Source organism: Psammomys obesus, unplaced genomic scaffold, assembly GCF_907164565.1.
Source record: "Psammomys obesus unplaced genomic scaffold, mPsaObe1.curated_primary_1811, whole genome shotgun sequence".
NCBI classification, from domain to species: Eukaryota; Metazoa; Chordata; class Mammalia; order Rodentia; family Muridae; genus Psammomys; species Psammomys obesus.
Genome location: NW_026592510.1, coordinates 19,938,928 through 19,959,463, shown reverse-complemented (window position 1 = coordinate 19,959,463; position 20,536 = coordinate 19,938,928).

Below are 20,536 nucleotides of genomic sequence, written 5' to 3'. Positions count from 1 at the left end.
ACACAGTTAATTGTAAGTCAACCTGGGATACATAAGACTCTGTCTCAAAATTAAAAAAAAAAAAAAAGAAACAAAACAACAAACCACTAGTTTTCTGTTATACTAAATACAACTTGTTTTTGTCTGCCTTTCATACTATAATTAGAAGTCTGCTGTAAACTCTTCTACCTCAAGGAAAGAAATAAAAATTATAATGACCCTATGCTGGTTAAGGTTTGTTTGTTTGTTTGTTTGTTGTCAACTTAACACAAGCTAGAGAGTCATCTGGGAAGAGGGAGCCTCCACTGAGGATATGCCTCCATCAGATTATCCTGTAGGTAAGTCTGAAGGGAAAATTTTGACGAACGATTGATGATCTAGGGTCCAGATCTGTGTGTGGTGGCCTCCCCGGGCAAAGGGTCTCAGGTTGTAATAAAAAAACAATCCAGTAGGCAACATCTCTCTAGCAACAAGGAGTGTTCCTTGGTGGTGTCCGCTTAAGTTCCTGCCTCCAGGTTCCTGTCCTTCCTGGGTTCCTGCCTTGATTTTCCTCAGTAATGAAGTGGGGCCTGAGAGTTGTAAGGTGAAGTAAACCTTCCCCATGTTGGTGTTGGCCAGTTTTTATCACAGACATAGAAAAAGAGAGGACTAAGATAGATTCTATTATTTAATGATTCTGTCTATGAGACAATTCACATTTGTTTTAGGCATCATTTAGATAATGCCTAAAAATGTTTTGCATTTAATTTTGAAAGAGTTCTTGTTCATCTTAAGTTATAAGAACTTTTTATAAGACTATATTAGAAAGTCTTGCATTTCAAAGAAACGCTTAAGACTATATCCCTTCATCTGAGCAACTGGCGTGTAAAAGTGTTAGGTCTAATAAGTGATTTTTTTTTTTTAATAAAAGACAAACAAACCATGGAGTAAGATGCTTGGAAAGTGACTCTTGATTTCTATATCTCTATCATACTTTTCCCCACATAAAAACTTTAAGACATTCTAGCCAGGTATGTTAGGGTTAACCTTTAATAAGCATTTGGGAGGCAAGAGATAGGTGGGTCTCTGTGAATTTGAGATAAACCTGTCTATATAGCAGGTTCCAGGCCAGCCAGAACTAAACAGTGAGACCCATCCAAACAAAATGAAGGAAGAAAGGATGGAGGAAGGAGAGAGAAACACACACACACACACACACACACACACACACACAGAGAGAGAGAGAGAGAGAGAGAGAGAGAGAGATTCTGATAATCTAACCTAAAACTCTCTCTTTCAATATTTTGGGAGTGATTGGAGTTTCATCACTTTGATGTGTCTTTTGTTCTTAAACTAAAACTGTATCCTGAAAATTATTGCAAGATATCTAAGCTTCATCAACAGTTGAGTGTCTTGGTGATTCACCTTCACACATTTTCAACAGAAGGTTAATGACCAGTGTGTGGCACTTCAGAGGCTGTCTTAGAACTGATGATAGAAAGTCATGTCAATGTACAAAGAAGAAAATCAATAATGTTGACCTTCAGTTTCAACTCTACAATCTTCCTCCTCCCTCTCTCCTTTTCTTATTTCTTTCCTCCTCCCTACCTGTCTCCTCCTCCTGCTGTTTTCACTAATAATTTTCTCCCTTTCTTTTCTCCTCTTCTTCCTCTTTTTCAGCAGAGTTTCAGCTCAAGCTAGCCTGGAAACCTGCTTTGTAGCCCATGGTAGCTTTAAACTAAAAATTTTCCAGTCTCCAGTACCATGTGGGTACTAGAAACTGAACCAAGGTCCTCCTCAAGAGCATCAGTACTCTTAGCCACTGGGCTGCCTCTTCAGCCCTTTGGTGTGTTTGAATTCAGTTTGTAAGTTTTTATTGAGAAGTTTTTTTTTGTTTTTTGGGTTTTTTTTTTTTTTTTAACTGTTCAGGAAGATTGGTCTACAATTTTCTTTTTTGTTGTTGTGCTGATACAGGGCTTTAATAGGGTAATACTGTCTTTCTAAAAGGTGTTTTGTAATGTTTCATCTTTTCTTATTTTATGTAATGATATGAGAAGTACTAGTGTTAGTTTTTTTGAAGGTTTGGTAGAATTTGGCAGTGAATCCATCTGGATCCAGACATTTTTAGTAGGAGAGCTTATATTTCTGCTTCAATCTCATTGCTTCTTGTAAGTATGTTGAAATGATTTATCTCGCATTGGTTTAGCTTTCTAATTTGTATGCATCTGTAAATTCATACATTTCTTTTAGATTTTTCCAACTTAGTGTGATGTGTGTTTCTAGAGAGTATACTGATGGTTTTATAAATGTTATTGGCTTATGTCATAATGGCTACTTTCATTTATTTTATTAATTTGTGTCTCTTTTTTTCTTTTGGTTAATTTGTCAATCATGTTTATCTTTTCAAAAACATAACTTTTTGTTTCATTGATGTAATTAAAAAAATTTTTATTTCAACAATTCTGCCATAATCTTAATTATGTGTTTCTGTCAAATGCTGACTTTGGCTTTTTTTTTTTTTTTTCCGCTTTTCTCAAGGCTCATATTTAACTTGTTTACTTGATATCTCTCTGACATCTAACTATAGACATTTAGCATCTATAAAGTTCCCTGTTGGGACTGGCTTCATTGTATTCCAGAGACTTGAATTGAGTATGCTGTATTTTTGTTTTTATCAAATGATCCTAAATTTTTTTTAACGATTTATTCATTATATATCCCAATTGAAGCCCCCTCCCTCAACTCCTCCCAGTTCCAACCCTCCCTCCCTTTTCCTTCTTATCCCTTTCCCCTAGTCCACTGAAAGGGGGAGTTTTCATCCTCTGCCATCTGTCCATAGCTTATCAAGTCTCATCAGGACTGCCTGGATCCTCTTCCTCCAAGCCTGGAAAGGCCACATTGTCAAGGACAAATGATCAAAGAGCAGGCAACAGAATTCATGACAGAGGGAGCACTTGCTTCCCTTACTTGGAAACACACATGAAGACTGAGCTGCCAATTGGCTACATGTGAGCAGGGGGTCTAGGTTCTCTTCATGCATGGTCCTTGGTTGATGCATCAGTCTCTGCAGGACCACCTGGGCTCATATTTTTTTAGCTTTGTTGGTCTCCTCATGGGGCTCTTATCCCCTCTGTGTCCTTCTATTCTCTCTTCTTCCACGTAAATTTTTTCTTTATTTCTTTCTTGGTTTCTTCAATAACCTATTCAGTAGTTTGCTGTTTAATCTCCATGATTCTAGCCTCAGTCTGCTAACCTAGGCCTATTATGTTTTCAGCCTCTGAGACTTACTGCTGAATAAGCTCACCTTTTCTAGTTCTTTCTGAACTCTGGCTGGCTGGTTCAACTCAGTTTTGTCTCAAACTTCTCTCCACGCTGATTGATTCAAACTGCCCTCTCTCACTTCTGACTGAATTGCTCTGCTTGGAAATACTGCCTCTGAACTCTATGAACTGAACTCCACTGGCTGCATCAACTGAAAAGAACTGAATGGAACTGCGCAAACTGAACTGAACTCAACTGAACTGCACTGAACTCAACCCCCACTCTCTCTTCCCGTACTGCTCTTCTTTTTTATTTTGTGGTGATATGTATCTTTTTAAATTTATTTTTTTATTTATTATAGTTTATTCACTTTGTATCCCAGCTGTAGCCTCCTCTCTCTCCCCCTCCTAATCCTGCCCACCCTCCCTTTTCTCCTCCCATGTCCCTCCCCCAATCCACTGATAGGGGAGGTCCTCCTCCCCTTCCCTCTGACCCTAGCCTATCAGATCTCATCAGGACTAGCTCTGCACTGCTCTTAAGTAACCTCTCTTTCCTGTCCTTGTGAGAGTAGGGCATATCCTATCTCTGATTCATTCTGTCAAATATTTCTATGATTAAAATTCCTCTACACATATAGCCACCCCCCAAAAAAAAGTTAGACAGAGATGGCTGTACCATGTCTACTTGCTGAAAATTGGAACTAAGATATACCTAATAAATGAAAGGATAAATAAGTACTGGTACATCCAAACAGCAGAATATTATTCAGCACTGAAAATAAATGAGATTTGATGCTGCCATTAAAGAAGCATGGGGGAAGCTTAAATGCCTGATGCTGGGCAAAAGAACTCAATCTGGAACAAAAGCCACACACATTTTTGCTTCTGACCCTGTGATGTCTGGACAAGTCTAAGCTAAGGAGACAGTGAAATGACCAACATTAAGGGAATAGAGGGATGAATAAGGAAAACAATATATTTTGGCTGATGAGATTATTTAGTATGGTTATGTAATGGTAGACACACGTCATAGTACATTTATCAAAACCCATAGAATGTTCATCACAAAAGGTGAATTCCACACCAGCTATGTACTATGCAGAGTATTTACTGATGCAGTTTACTGGTTATTACAAACATATCCCTCTTGTACAGGACCTTGTAGGTGAGTGGGCAGAGGCACTCTCTTATTTTCTGCTTAAGCTTGCAGTGAAAATTGGTGCCTAAAAGAGTCATTTAAAATCAAAATAAAAAGCATGTGTTCAGGTGCATACTTCAACAAGTTCCTAGTTGCATGACCTTGACAGACACTTCTTGAGATCTCTGTTTTTTTCTTCAGTAAAACAGAGTGTGAGCCAGGGGTGATGTGATGAAAAGTATGATAATCCAGATGAAATTCTCTGTGCAGCGGGTAAGCATGGCAAACACTTAATAGTTGCTGGTAGTTGTTGTTATTGTTATCTGTGGTCCAGTTCCTAGCCATGGGGTTCTCACTGCCTTTCAGAGGCTGGTGTTGGTATTGCCAGGTAAGCATGTTTGTAATGTTTATAATTTTTTTTACACCCATCCTCCAAATGGAAGCAAAAAGACAAACTGGAGATAAATGTAGATTCTCTCACTGGCTTGGAAAGCTGATGTGTACCCTGAAGAATGCCTTTCACATGAAATATTCCTCCTGTTTTTCTTCTTCAGAGAAGGACTCTGCCTCAGGGCTTCAGGTGTTTCTGCTGTTCAGGTCACTAGGTGTTTCCAGACTTCAGTGGGTTCAGAATAGAGATCAGTGTTTAGAAAATGTACTGCCTTCTGATTGGGAATTAGGTGAAGCTGGATTATTCAGTGTCTGGAAATGTGGTGTCTTGTTCTCTGCTGTGTGCCTGTCAGCCAAGGAGAAAACTGCATAAGTTCATAGCCCTTAAAACCTTACAGTGGACAAAGCCTACTCTGAGTTTCAAATGATCACCTGGGCCTTATAACAACTAGATGCCTTGTAAGTTTTGTTAAGATGTAAAATTTTAATTTCAAAAACTAAGAGAAAAATACAAGAGAACTTGCATACAAAATAAAGACGACTTGAAGGCACCCAGCTGAAGGCATCAGTTTCCCAGGTGCCTTATTTGTCTGGAGCAATTTGTTCTGTGTGTCACACAAAAATGCGCCTTTCATTTCCAAATGCCAAGTGTAATGGAGTGCTCTCTGGAAAACAACTGCATTATTGATAGCGCCTTCTTGTGTCTCGCTGCCAACTTCTGTTTATCAAATTTAACGTATTTGGTACTGGGAGAAAAATTAGCAAAGTTTCTAAAAGTGTACATTTGGGAGAGCAGGCAGCTCTGAACTTGATATGGTTTCAGACATCACTTCCCAATTCTAAGAGTCAAGGCCATGGGAGCTCAACAAGAGTTGTGTAGCTCGCATACAACTTGGTTTGTTCCCAAAGATTCTGCCAGGCCTCAGTGAGGTGAGAATTCCTTCCTGGGAAGCAAATAAAGCCTCACACATTAAGCTCTTTTAGGAGACTTTTCCGTGTAGTTGTTAGCACACTGTTGAAGCTCAACAAACATTGACCGAATGGAGTCTAAGCCCAGTAACTGGTCCAGAAGAGATCCATCGGCTGGAGTCATCGCGATGGCCTTCTCTGTTCTGGCTGCATTGCAGGGCGAGCCACCACCTAAACAGACTCATGGCTTTCTCTGCCTTTTACTTTTCAGATTCTGTGTTATTTCTTTTCTTGTTTCCCTTGTAGTCCTCTCCTTTCATATTTCCTTTCATCATTACTCTTCTTCAGAATGTCATCTTTTGTATGTAAATCCTATTATAAGAGTCATTGATAGTATAATAATATTGGGGGCAATACCCGGAAGTGACAATTTCAGAAGCTAAAGAAGCCCCAAGCTGAGTTAGTAAGACCTGGAGAGGACAGGAGCTCCACAAGGAGAGCAGCAGTACCAAGATATCTGGGCACAGGGGTCTTTTCTGAGACCGATACTCCAACCAAAGACCATTCATGGATATTACCTAGAACCCCTGCTCAGATGTAGCACATGGCAGCTCAGTGTCCAGGTGAGTTCCCTAGTAATGGGAACAGGGACTGTCTCTGACATGAACTCTGTGGCTGGCTCTTTGACCACATCCCCCTGATGGGGGAGCAGCTTTTCCAGGCCACAGAGGAGGACAATGCAGCCAGTCCTGATGAGACATGATAAACTAGGGTCAGATGGAAAGGGAGGAGGACCTCCCCTATCAGTGGACTGGGAGAGGGGCATGGGAGAAAAAAAGGAAGAGAGGGTGGGATTGGGAGGGAACGAGGAATGGGGCCACAGCTCTGATACAAAGTGAACAGACTATAGTTGATATAAAAATATAAAAATAATAAAAAAGCCCCAAGCTGCCACACCCTCTAGTGATTATATGCAGCGTTACATACAATTAAAAGTCAGTTTTTACATAATTTATATACCACTAGCAAATAAACTTCATAACTTCAATCAAAAATCAATATACTTAGGTGTTTGCTGTAATCAAGATCCATGGTTAATATTGCTGAAGGCTGCAAAAATAAGACAAGAGTGCATGTCTGGCAATATAAATATGGTAATTTTAACCAATGGCAGAAAAAATTGGCTGGGAGATAGAAGGAACTGATAGTTAAGCTATAAATATGGTTGTTTTAACAGTGGCTTCAAAATTGCTTAAGTCTGGAGGAGCTAGGTTACAGAGGGTTTGTCCAACATATACAGGCCCTAGATCCAAATACTGAAAAAAGATCATTGAGGTACTGAGTAAGAAGTAACTAACTCACTCCTTCAGTATGAGTCCCTACGAATATCAAGCTTTGCCCTGTGTGCTGGGCATACAGTGGACCCACTCTTGTCTAAAAACCCCATAGAGCAGGATGAAGTATCTAGGTTTCTGCCCCCCAGAAAATCGCACTGCTGCCCGTTAAAATGGGGTATACGGCAGCATGTTTGGGGGAATATGAGTGCACAGTCATCACAGTAAACCAGTTTAGACTGGGTATCCAGAAGGCAGCTGCATAGATAGATGTGACAATTAAGAGGGAAAGAGAACTTGAGAGATCTTGAAACCAGACTCTCAGTACAGGAGACAATCTGCAGCCACATGGAGGAGATCATGCAGCACAGAGCCACAAACCAAACAGAGCCTTGTGCTTCCAGGTGGACTCACAAGGAGAAGGAGGATATTAACAAATACCATTAAAACAAAGGGCAAAGAGTGCTTTAAGGAAGACCTAATACTTCTAAGAGATTAAACAAAATGGCATCTGAGACTGAGCTGCTAGAAGGAGCTGAGCAAGGAAATAAGATGAAGGAATACAAGAGGTGTTCTGTTTTCATGACTGTAAAAGGGTAGTTATTGTTAAGTCCAACAGCAAGGGCGATCTGGGCTTGCTCAACAAGGCGGGAAGAGTCAATAAAAGGAAGACACTAAATGGAAGCAGAGAAAAGGTCAGTTTCCTGAAAGCTGTGGTAGAGGTGGGAAATAGAATGGATTTGCCAAGCATGGGGAGTATCATGTTTCTTTTCATTGCAAAACTTTTTTTTTTTTAATTCAAAGAGATTTATTTGGGGTAAGGAGAAGAGACAGAGAGAGACAGTGGGAGAACATAGGAGGAGAGAGAGGGGGATGGTGAGGGACACCTGGGGGAGAAGCTGAAGCAGAGAGAGTGGAGTGGGGAGGAAGGAGGCAGATGGGTTATATCTGAAGCATCTGGCCCAGGGGGTGACATTGGACTCAGGTAGAGACATAGAACGTTGTCGGGACCCTAACGGGCGTGAAGGGCAGGCCACTTGAGTTACCTGCACAACAAAACATGCCTCCCTCTTTGTTTAATTAAAAACAATGAGGAGCTGGGGAGGGATGGCGAGGTGAGGAGGAGGACGTTGGGCTGCTTCTCATATAAGACAAGGTAAAGTCTATAAATGTAGGTTCATTGGAAGCAGCTCTTGGCCACTATACAAGGGGATAAGAGAAAGAGAGAGGGAGAAAGAGGAGAGGAAACCCCTGCCCTGTAAAGTTCAGGGTAGAGGGTGGGATTTGATAGTCATGCTCAGCAGCAGATAGAGACTGAGGAATGCTGGGAGAACCTGGAGTTGTTTGTCTGGGGCCTGAAGCACACTATTCCAGCCTTTTGTTGATAATAAATGGATAATGGGCGATGAAATCAGTCATCTTTGGATACTTCCTGCTGACACTGGGGTGGGTGAGAGGGGAGCCAAAAGGCTGAAATGTTGGCCAAGTCCAGGAATAGTGGACTGCTTTGATGCTGTCCAGGATCTATGGGAACATCCATGGCTAGAAAGTGCAGGTGGGGATTGACACAGTCTTCGAGGTCAGACTGGAACACCTGTGGATCGCTGCTTTGGTGCTGTTGTGGATTTAGGAAACACCTGGGTCTGGCAGGAACATATACATGGGCAGAAGACAAAGTTATATAGGTTAAGGAGAAAATTCCTTTTAGGTGTACATTTGAAACTTTTTGGAAAATTGAGCAGAGAGGGAAGGTTTTGAGCAAAGAAGAGAAAGAGCTTGAACATGGAAACCTTCATTTACCCGATTGTTGACAGCAATTAAAAAGGTTTTGCTTTGGATCTGTCATCTAAGGAATACTGAGGCCAAGTTTGGTTGCAGAGGCTTGTGGGCTCGGCAGCCCTTAAAGCGAGCACTAGGAGTAAGGATCTGAAGTTATCTAGGAGACTCTCCACAGGAGAGTCTGGAGGTACAGTGGAAGATGCAATCCCTATGGATGAAGAGAGAAAAGTAAATAAATTCTTCCAGACTTTGGGGCGTGCCCACAAAGTACAAGAGAACCAGAAACTCGATGGTGAAAGCTGGCAGAGCAGGCTGTCACGAGCTGTGCCAGGGGTCACATGGCAGATGCTTGAGAGACACGGCCTCACCTGGCACTAGGATTTTTGGCGTTCAAGAAGAGAAAGCTGGAAAATGTGCCCGTAGAAAAAGATGATTCACCCAGGAGAAGGTGTTTGTATGAGGGTGGGTGAGAAGAGCTGACTGTAGGCTGTGATTGGGGGTGCCTCTCTTCCCCAGTGAACCAGAGAGGTGCCAGATGATCAATGTCTCTTGAGCAAAAGGGAACGTTTATGCCAACCAGAAGGGAAGACTCACCAATCAGCCAGTGTCAGGTGCAGGAATATAGCAATCAGGTAGCCAGAAAAGGGGACTCCCAAAGCCAGGGAAAGGGGGAAGGAGTCCCACCCTGCTCTAGGCAATAGGTGGGACACTCAAGCCATTGACCGGCCGTATCCATCTGGATTCCATCTGACCTGAGAGGTGGATTCAGGCAGACCTCCTGCAGCTTATAAGAGTTTTTTTTTTAAGTTTACAGAGGAGATGAACTTTGGACATATTAGCATCAGCATTGTAATCTTTAGTGAAATATACATTGTAGAAAAGGCAGTGGACAAACACCTTTGTGCTAACAGCATAAACAGTCTTCAAAGTAAGCCTTGGAAAGGCAGAAGCCTTCCATGAAGTAGAAGGGGCAGAAGCTCACTGGATCTTGACTTTTAGTATGATTACACATCATGGAAGAGGGACTTTTTTCCCTCTATCCTGAAGACTGGATGAATATAAATCTAGCACAATGAGAAACAACTTTTAAGTCTACTTAAAAAACAAACCAAAGGAATTTTAAAATCTTGAGAGCTTGGAACCATGATAGTGGATAGAATGTTTTTTTGTTTTTTAATCAGAGTTAGATTAATCAATTAGGGCTTTAGTGATAGATGTCAAAGCTCTGGACAGTAAATACAATAGTGGCATAACAACCAGAAGAAATATAAAGCATTTTACATCTGTTTAGGAGACCTTAAATACATCTGAGGCACGTGTTTTGAGTCTGGTAACAAAGTAGACTGTGTCTAGACCTGCCAGTAGCAGTTCTAGAAGTGAGGAGTAAGGCCTGGTCTTCTGCATATGAAGAAGACTGAGAAGGCATCTGAAGCCTCCCAAGCAGAGGTTGGCAGTATGACTGTGGGATCCACAGTGGGGTTAAAACAGCTCAGCATGTGTGGTGGAGGTTGCTGAATCTAGGAGCCATCTGTCCTCTGCCAGGCCAAGGAGCTGGAAGGCTGGAAGTGTCTGTGGCTCTTGCACTGTTTGAACCTTCATGGCTGGGCTCAGAGGACAAGCCTGCATGGGAGCATTTTGACTTCCAGAGGCCAGTCTGCTGGTGGGCAGGGTATGGCTTGTTGAGGCAGCTGCAGGACCAGTGTCCTTCCTGGCTGCATTTGAAATATTTTTTTAAGAGTTGGGGGGAAGAGGAAGAGTTTTTGGAATCCTGCAGGCTTGTTGCAGGAGTTGGGGAGGGGGCAAGCGTCCATGAGCGCTGGGGTGTGGGAGTAGCCCAGTGTCCTCCAGCCCAGCCTTGTCCCTGGAGGGCATCAGTGGTGGGCCTGTGAAGGAGTCTGAGCAGCCATGGACACTGGGGCAGTTTCATGTGGCCTCCCCAGGGGCCGCTTGAACCAGGCGTTGACTTACCTAACAATGATGTCTAGGGAGTATGAGCGAGGTTCAGAAGCAAGCTGGGCCCACAGCAGCAGTTCCAGTAGGCAGGCAGGGACAGGTTAATTGATGACACGGTGAAAGACATGACAGAGATGACAGTAGTTGGACCCTGAAAATGTAGGTCCAGGTATCAGGAAAAGGAAGAAGTTGCACGAGGCCAGGAGAGTGGGTTTCCAAGTGAAAACAACGGATTGTCCAGCGAGTCATTTCAGCACCAATGTTACATATCTTTAAAAATTGTTGCACACTCAACAGATCTAAATATAAAGGGATTTATATGAATGGAGGCTAAGAGACAGAGTGAGACTGTGGGAGAACATAGAAGAGAGCCTCATCGCAGAACTTTACGCAGACACGCAGGAGGACACAGCAGGAGGCACAATCAGAAAGATGGTACAAAGTTTACCAATGACCTGGCACAGTGGCAACCTGAGCACTCAGGGGGCTGAAGAACTGTCACAGGTTGAAGGTCAGACTGAAAAAATTTAATGAGACTCCATTTTCTAAACAAACAAACAAACAAACAAACAAACAAACAAGTAAATTAGGGTTGGGGGTAGCTTTGTGTTAGAGTACTTGCTTGACATGCATAAAGCCTTAGGCTCAACCTTCAGTATGAAGGGAAGAATGAGAAAAGGGGAAAAGAGAGGAAGACAGGAGTGGGAGGAGGAAAGGGAGTGGAGAAACACACACACACACATATACACACAGACAACATTACATTTTTGCGAGGCCTAATGAGATACAGTACATAAATATGGTGTTCTTCATTTTTTTCCTCATAGAATTTAATTTTGTTTCACTTTTGTGTGTGCATGTGTGTGTGTGTGTGTGTGTGTGTGTGTGTGTGTGTGTGTGCGCTAAAGCTTGTGGTAGTTGGTGCTCTCCTTTCCACCACGCGGTGCCAGTCAGGCTTGGCTGCAAGCGCTGCTACTTGTTTTCTTACCCTCTAAGAGTTAACAGATGCAGACCCCGAGGGGAATTCGGGAGCATGCATTCATGGGAGACTTTTAGATTTTTCCCCTCCCAGATCTTTCTAGTTAACTCCTAATGGAGCTATGAGCGATGGGTCACCAGACATGCTATCTAACTCGGGTGCCTCCGCTTTTACACACGTTAGATATGACAACCAGCACTTGAACACAGACGTGCTTGTAACAGTGACCAGCGGCAGCAAGCACTTTATGACCTTTCTTTCAGTATTAAGAACAGGACAGGTTATACGGCTTATTCAGACTGACTTAACAAAGAAATAAAGAAGTAAAGACTAAATCATTTGGCCAAGGAGGACATACAGCTAGTAATAGGAAAATCAGAATTGAATCTGAAATTTGTCTCCCGAGGTTCTCTTACATAATAAAGGTTTATTCCACCAGTGTAACTGGAGGTCCACTAATTTCACCAAGCCTATACAAATGGTCAGAGCCACAGTGAGAATTAAACAAACAGAAATAGCAAAACCGATTGCAAACAAAGCCTTCCATCGCACCTGTTCTGCCGTCTCCCTCAACATGCTGCCCAGGAGCAGTCTAGCTGTCAGCACCCTGCCTCAGTTTAATCAGTTCCTAAGCTCGTGTCCACTGGTAAATCCACTCAGGTTGTCTGTGGGCCTCTCATACCACATTTGGTGCCTGGATCTTGGTTTTTGGCTGTTATGCAAAAATTAAAAAGAACAAGAAACTCCCCGAGAGACTCCACAGCTGTGCATGTAAAAGAACACAAATCTCTTCAAATATGAGCTGGAAAAAAAGAAAAAAAATAAATAAAAAAGGAAGAAAGTCCTCAACTTAATTTATTTTCCAAGGTTTCCCCCTGGATCTGCATTTTGCGGAAGTCTCAGAGGGGCATGGTCCTGTGTGTTCCTGCTAACTCCACCCTTTGCAGAAGGACCTACTCCAGGGAGCTCAGAACTCCTGCAGTTTGGGGAATTGTCTCTGCCACCAGGGAGGCCAGCACCTCCGTAAATCCTCATTTAGCTGTAAAGACAGCTGTGAGCCCTTCAAACTGGTAAGTGAAATTAATCACAGTTTACCTGGGTAGATTTGAGGCTACCCAAAGAGTCCCAAAGTGCACTGCTAATCCTTGAGTTAAGAGGTAGCCTTCTAAATGTAGGACAGATGGCTCCCCCTGACTTCCAGGGAGGGGGGAGAATGAGGCTTCGTCAGTGATAAAACAAAAGAAGAGCTGATGATAACTGAAGCTGGGGAAGCCCAGAACAACAGGAGAGGCAGAATCAAAGAAATTTCCCAGGAAGGAAGTTGGTACATTTAATGATCTGGCTAGAAATCAAAGCCGCCATCTCTCCCCAGCACTGAGATTGCCGACTGTTTAGACAGCCACTGATTCTCCTGTCTGCTGACTTTTCAGCCAGTTGTACATTCTCTTGCTACTCAATTTTGCTTTTATTGGAAACAGGGTATGACCTATGCGTCCTCTGCCTTTAACACACACAGGGCTGTCTTTACATAATGGGGAGTCAGGGAATATCACTATTCAATTTGAATTATAAAAATGTAACTTATATTTCAGGAACACAGCTCCTGAGGCAAATAAAATATACCCTTCTCATGCTATTACTAAAAAGGATATTTTAAAGTATTTGAGGAAAAGCACTTTTCCCATTTGAAAACAGTAGCAAATGAAGCTTTATGTTCACCTTAACTTTTAAACGAGCAGACCTGAATTATTTGAGTACATGTCATAAATCTTTTAAAGATAACCTCCTAAATAATTTTTTTAAAAGTTAAAGGAAATACCTGACTGCAGAAATTTACACTTAGTATCAGGGATTTGGAATCAACTCTTCCACTAACACACACACACATACACACACACACACACAAACAGAGAGAGAGAGAGAGAGAGAGAGAGAGGCACACACAGAGACATACATACACACAGACACAGAAACAAACACACACATAGAGATACACAGAGACACATACATACACAAACTGATAGACACATAGAGATAGACAGACAGACAGAAACACACACAGGCACACATATACAGAACAAAGGGATACATATGCACAAACACACACATAAAAACAAATATACATATATATATATATATATCCATGGAGACAGACACAGACACAGGCATTCATAGACACACACACACACACACACAGACAAGTACACACACCACAACTGCTCGCATATACACACACAGAGGGAGAGAGAGACAAAGAGAGACAGATAGAGAGAGAGAGAGAAAGAGAGAGAGATTTGTACCATCTTTACTTTTAAAGTGTGTCCTTCATAATAAAAGAGAGCTGTGTTACCACAGCTGTGTGAACTTCCTTAGCTGTTTCTCTTTACTGTCTTCTATTTTTTCTCTGTCTCCTGTATGGTAACTATATAAGCGTGTGTCTTTTCATGGTGGAGAGGTAAGCATCCTTCTACTGCTTCTTCTTCCCAAGTATTGGAAACCAGTACTTCCAAGTATTGATGTTCCTGGCACATCAATACTCTGGGACGGATCCAAGGTTCTCAAATTCACAGCATGGTTAACATCAGAGTGCAAGCACCTCACCCAATACCTCTCATTTATGATTGTTAATATTGTTTACATTACAGGACCCAGAATACCAAAGAGACAAGCCTCTGGGTGTTCCTGTGATTTCCAGAGTGGAGTAACTAGATGGGAAATCCCACCCTGAATGTGGGTCACCCTTCCATGAGCTGGGGCCTTGAACGCAATCAAAAGGAGAAAGCAAGCTGCAGCGCAAGCACTCATAGCTCTCTGCCTCCTGACTGTGGATGCAATGCACAGTGACTCTAACTCCTGTTGCCCCTAGCTCCCCTGCTGCAACAACCCTTACTTCACGGAACTGGGAGCCAAATGAACCCTTCATTCTTTAATCTACTTTTGTCAAGTTCTTTGTAATAGCAACAAGGCAAGCAACTAACAGAGGACTCCTCCTTTTTCCTTTGCACCCTGGCTCTATTCGTAGGAAATGAATTCCTGTGTTGGTTTGTTTTTTGTCAACTTGACACAAGCTAGCGTCACTTGGGGTGAGGAAACCTTAATGGAAAGAAAATGTTCCCACCAAGGTGACCTATGGGCAAGTCCGTGGGGTCATTTTCTTGATTAAGGATTGACAGAGGAGGGTCTAGCCCATTGGAGGCAGGGCCCACCCCTGGGCAAGTGGTGCTTGGTAGCATGTGAAAGCAGACTGAGCAGGCCATAGGGAGCAAGGCAGTAACCAGCATTCCTCCCAGGCTTCTGCTTTAGTCCCTGCCGCCAAGTTCCTGCCTCGCATTCCTGCTCTGACTTCCCTGGATGAACTGTAAATTGCAAACTGAAATAAATCCTCTCTTTCCAAAGCTGGTTTTGGCTACGGTGTTTCATCACAGCAGTAGTGTACAGAATCCAGCAACATGGCTGCTCTGGTCACATCCAAAACCCTTCTAGGTCTGAGTGATCCAGCTGGAATGAACACCTTTAATCCCTCTGGCTGGAATACAGACAGTCCTTAGTACACACCTTTAATCCCAAGCAATGGAGATAAAATTAGTTGGTAAAAGGAAGCACCCCGGCCAGAGAGATGGCTCAGAGGTTAAGCGCACTGACTGCTCTTCCAAAGGTGCTGAATTCAATTCCCAGCAATCACATGGTGGCTCACAACCATCTATAATGAGATCTGATGCCCTCTTCTGGCATGCAGGTGTACATGCAGACAGACACTGTATACATAATAAAGCCAAAAAAAAAAAAAAAAAAAAAGGAAGCAACCATTTGAAAGAGAGTGGCAGACAAAGTGACAAATCAGAGAAAGATTTGACAGAATGAGTCAGAGATAGGATATTCCCAACTCTCATGAGAACAGCACAGGAAAGAAAGGTGGCATAAGAGAGCAGCACAGGTAGAGAGAGAGAAAACGATTCAGGAGAGTAGGGTACAGTAGGGAGAGAGTGGAGATGACAGTACAGTAGAACGGAGCAGAAGGTTTAGTAGAAAAGAGTACAGTACAGAAAGGAGTAAAGTTGAGAACAGCAGAGAGTTGCAGGAGTACAATAACTTTCAGGAGTACAGAACAGTGCAGCACAATTAAGTTGAGCTCAAGTAGGTTAATTCATAGAACTCAGAGGCAGTTTTTCCAAGCAGAGCAGTTCAGTCAGAAGCCAAGTGTTAGGTCCCTATCTGCTGCATGGCATGGCTAGCATACCCTGCCCTACCAAGAGGCAGGGTTTACCCTTCCCAGAGGCCTTTCCCTATATAATCCAGACTTTCAGTTCCTCTGTGCCTTTTGCCCTTTCCTCCTCTCTCTCCTTTCCCCTTCCCCCGCCTTTCCTCTCTCTCTCCTACTCTGCTCTCTTTCTCTCTCTCTGTCTCTCCTCTTCTCCTCTCTTTCTCTCTGCATGCACCTCTCCTCCCTCTCTCCAGCTCCTCCTCCCACATTGCTGCTAAGAAACCTGCATTTATATAATAAAGCTTTGTCTTACCATTAGTTCATTCCAATAATTAATCAGTCATCAAGAGAAGCCAATTTGAATCAGTCAGCTTGGAGAGGAGTTTTGAGCCAGCACAGCTGAGTTGGACCAGCCAGCCAGAATTCAGAAAGAACTAGAAAGGGCGAGTTTATTCAGCAGTAAGCCTCTGAGATGACAATTACAAAGGCAAATAAAAAAGTTACTTTTATACAATAGCAATCCTAAATAAGACGATTTCTAAATATTAGAGGAACTGAATTCTCCCTACCATGTAATTCTCATTTTGAACATGAAATGAAGGTTTCTTGTGTGTTATATTTATTTGCAGGTCGCTGACAAGGCTAAATGTGGCTGTTGTTCATCTTAAATTAAGTTGCCAAAAACATTTTTAGAGGGCTTGAGAGATGTCTCAGCAATGAAGAGCACGCACTGCCCTTCAAGAGAATGTGAGTTCAATTCCTAGCAACCATGTCAGGTGGCTCAAAACCACCTGTATCTCCAGCTCCTGGGGTATCACGTTCCTCTGCCTTATGTGGTAACTAACCTACACTCACATTCACATAACTCCATATAGACATGTACACAGACTTGAAAATAAAAAAATCTTAAAAAGAACCCTCTCATGGACATTTTATGTTTTTGTTGTTTGTTTTTAGTAGACTCATCAGGCTGTGCATACTTGGTTCAGATATTTGAAGACTCTTCTCAAGTTCTACAAATTGGGCATTCTGGAGAGAGCCAGGTATTCGTCTAGGTGATTGTTCTGGCTGAGGTCTCTGATCTGTTTTTTCATAGTATGTTAGTTAGCATCAAGAGCTAAAGATGTTCCGCAGACAGCTAGTTAGATAAGCAATGAACACATTTTCACTGAGCATCTGTAGGGAACAACTGGAGGACGTGAGGGCCAATTCACACTTACACTGATATGGATATCTTACAAAAATCAGCTAAAACAGAGCTGGCACTGAACGCTGTGTGTGTGTGTGGGGGGCTATGAGTCAACATAAAATGGCTGGTCCTGGATATCCTGGACCCCCAAAGGCACAGTAATGTAATCTGCTATACAACTGTTTTTGGTAGAGTGCCGCTTTTGTGTGATTCTGTGTGACTATGGCCTTGGGTCGAGAACACATCATCAGCCTGCCTGTGTGTCTGTCTGTCTGTAGTCCATATGCCTACTGCTATGCACCTGTGTGCTTGCCGCCTGTGTGTACCAGTGTGTGCCTGGGTTTGGAGTGAGTAAAATGTGTCTCATCAGACTGTGAATCCTCAAACTCTCTTTAACCTCCCACAGTTCTCCTCCTTCCCTGGCATCAGAGCATGGACCTCACAGGAGCTTTTGCCCTATGACAAGTTTTCAGCACAGGCTGCCCTTCACTGACTCTAAGCGTGTGGTTAGTGTGTTTAGAAGAAGGGATATAGACCAGCAAAACAGAGTCCTCTACATAGAAAGTCTTCAACTCTTGGCTGTCCTTTTAAAAAAAAAATAGAAAAATCACATCTGTCTGTCTGTCTGCCTATTCTGTGCGTGTGTGTAGGGGGCGTTGTAAGGAAGAGAGAGAGAGAGCGAGAGGTAGAGGTAGGGGCTTTGCTGGGGTTTACCCTAGAACTCACTGCTATGACAAAACTAGTCCAGACAGTTAATTACTAGAGCTCCGAACAGGAACCTCAGAGGACAGCATGTCAGTGAAGGACTGTGAACTGTGAGCTAAAAAGAACTCTTTCTCTGTAAATGTAATACTCTTTCATAGTATTTGGTCATGACAGTAGCAAGCGAGGGCAGCATGGACTCTGATCTAGGCTGGCGGGACTAGCTAAATGACTTGGTTAAGATGAGCCTCAGTCTAACATTACTGAGCCTCTGTTAGACTCCATTAGCTGGTTCAGCTTTAAGTGAGATTTGACTATCTGTTTTTATTTTAAATTGTTTAGGCATGTAGTTTACTTTTTTCAATATTCGTTAATTAGAATAGAGACATGGGTTTTTAAAACTTCTTTTTTCCTTTCTAACAAACCTTTATTAAGAACTGAGCATGAAGGTGGGACAGTGGTGCTTGTGTTTAGTCCTAGCTACTCAAGAAGCTGAAGCAGGAGAACCATTTGGCCTCACGAGTTCAAGACCAGACCCACAACCCAGCAAGATATTGCCTCAAACGGCAGTGACAACGTGCTGGTAATGACTCAGGGATTAAACTAGGCAGTGGAGAGGCAAAGATGAGCAGATAAACATGTGTAATATCGGAGACCAAGCTGGCGCACCGCACTGGATCATGCGAGCATTCTGTAGCGCTCAAAAGTCTCTTGAGCTTCACTGGCCTTTCCTACGTTAAGGACGTTAAGGACGTAGATGCAATACCTTCCTCTTGAGACCTGCCGGCTCTAGCTAAGCCTCCACCGCTCCACTCTTCACATCTCACTGCTTTGTGTGAGGAGAGCCTAAGGGGACCCTAACAGTGAAAAAAGTTCTGCTGTGACCCAGGCTTCTCATACCTCCCCTCACTTCCTGTCTGGATAACTTCAGTTATCCACAGGTAAAAGAAAGATATTGCTTGTTGCTACGTTAGATGAGATTTGGGTGCAAAGCATGAACTTCCGTTCTTACAAATAGTGGTGAAAACGTCAATACGCTTATTTTAGGTGTAAGAAAAACCGCCACATTCAGAAAGTCAAGAAAGTAGAAATTTAAATCAATTTACCGTCTACTGACTTAATTCACTGGTTCATGCTGAGTGGGGGAGATTAGGGCCACGTGACTCCCTAGCCGTGTGCCTTCAGGGAGAACCAAGTCCTTCTATTCTTTGGCTGTTGGAATACAGAAGCTAAATAGTGTGGCCTGTAGTAGCCCCACCACAGGGATTAGCTCAAGGACTAAGCATGGCACACGACATTGTACGACCTGTCTGCTGGAGAGGCAACTTTCAGCGTCCAAGTTGTAGCAAAAGCAAGCCAAGAAGACACAGAGCACATCTTTGTGTAGACGGGCATTGACTCTTTTTTTTTTTTTGTAATGAGACTACTCTTGGAAATAGTGAAGGGATTTTAGAATATCTTCCTTGACTGACAAGTATGAACATTTCTGTATCTACACGTGCTATTTTCCCTAGTAAGTCTGAACTTTAACTTTCTCCTCTGTGATCATCTAAGTCTGCCTTTGTACACGCCTTTCCCAAAGGAGCTGTTCTACTGCGTCAGACAGTCAGGCCTTTAGGGAGACACTGAAACCCCTCCATATACTCTGGTTAGCTAGGTATAAAGGAGTAGGTACCTAAAAGGATAAAAAGATATTTGACTGTGACTGTGGCTCTGCCGGGAAAGCCTGGGATCTTCTGATGGCTACTCACATCAGTTTATATCTGGAATATTTATGGGCAGATAGTTAGCCCTCGACTAACCTTTAAACTACACTACTTTGAATTATTTCTCTAGAGGTGAGGTTGTTCAAGATTCAGGTGCTGCTAGGCTTGGTGCCTACTGAAAACATGTTTCTTGCCTGGCTTGTAGAATTGGCACAGTCAAGCTTTTATGTTTTTGGTACTAGGTCTCTCATGGCATTGGCCTGGAGCTCTCTAATTGCAAGGCTACCTAGCTAGCAAGCAAGGCCTGGAGCTCACTAATTGCAAGGCTACCTAGCTAGCAAGCAAGGCCTGGAGCTCACTATTGCAAGGCTACCTAGCTAGCAAGCAAGGCCTGGAGCTCTCCCTTCTTGGTACTGAAATTACAAGAGTGAGTTAGGGTGCTTAACTCTTTTTTTTTTTCTTTAACAGGGATTCCGGGGATTGAACTCAGGTCTCTGTGCTTGCAAGCAAGCACTTTACCAACTAAGCCTTCTTCCCAGACCAGACTTCATTTTTATGGCAGAATAATGCCCCATTGTCTATGTTTACTACATCTTCCCCCCATTCATTAGTGACAGTTTGGTGGGTTTTATATCTCAGCTATTGTGAACAATGCCACAGTGAACACGGGAGCGCAGGTGTGTTTTTGATATGATTTAACTAATGACAGCAATTACATATTATATACATACATCTATGTATGTATGTGCGTATGGTATGGGTGTCTGTGTGTGCATGTGTACACTGTGTGTGTGTGTGTGGGTACACGCGTGTGTATCACGTAGTGGAATTGCTGAGCAGATGGTGCTCCTGGTTTCAGTTTTCTGGAAGAACACTTACAGGCTTTACGGCAGTGGTTGTACTAAGTTACATGTAATCAGCAGTATGTAGATTGCCTTTTTTTTTTTTTTTTTTTTTTTTTTTTAATGGCTCCCCTTCATTGAGTTCACCTCGTTGATGCATCTTTGGAACACCGGTCCACGTGCTAGCCTCAGTGTT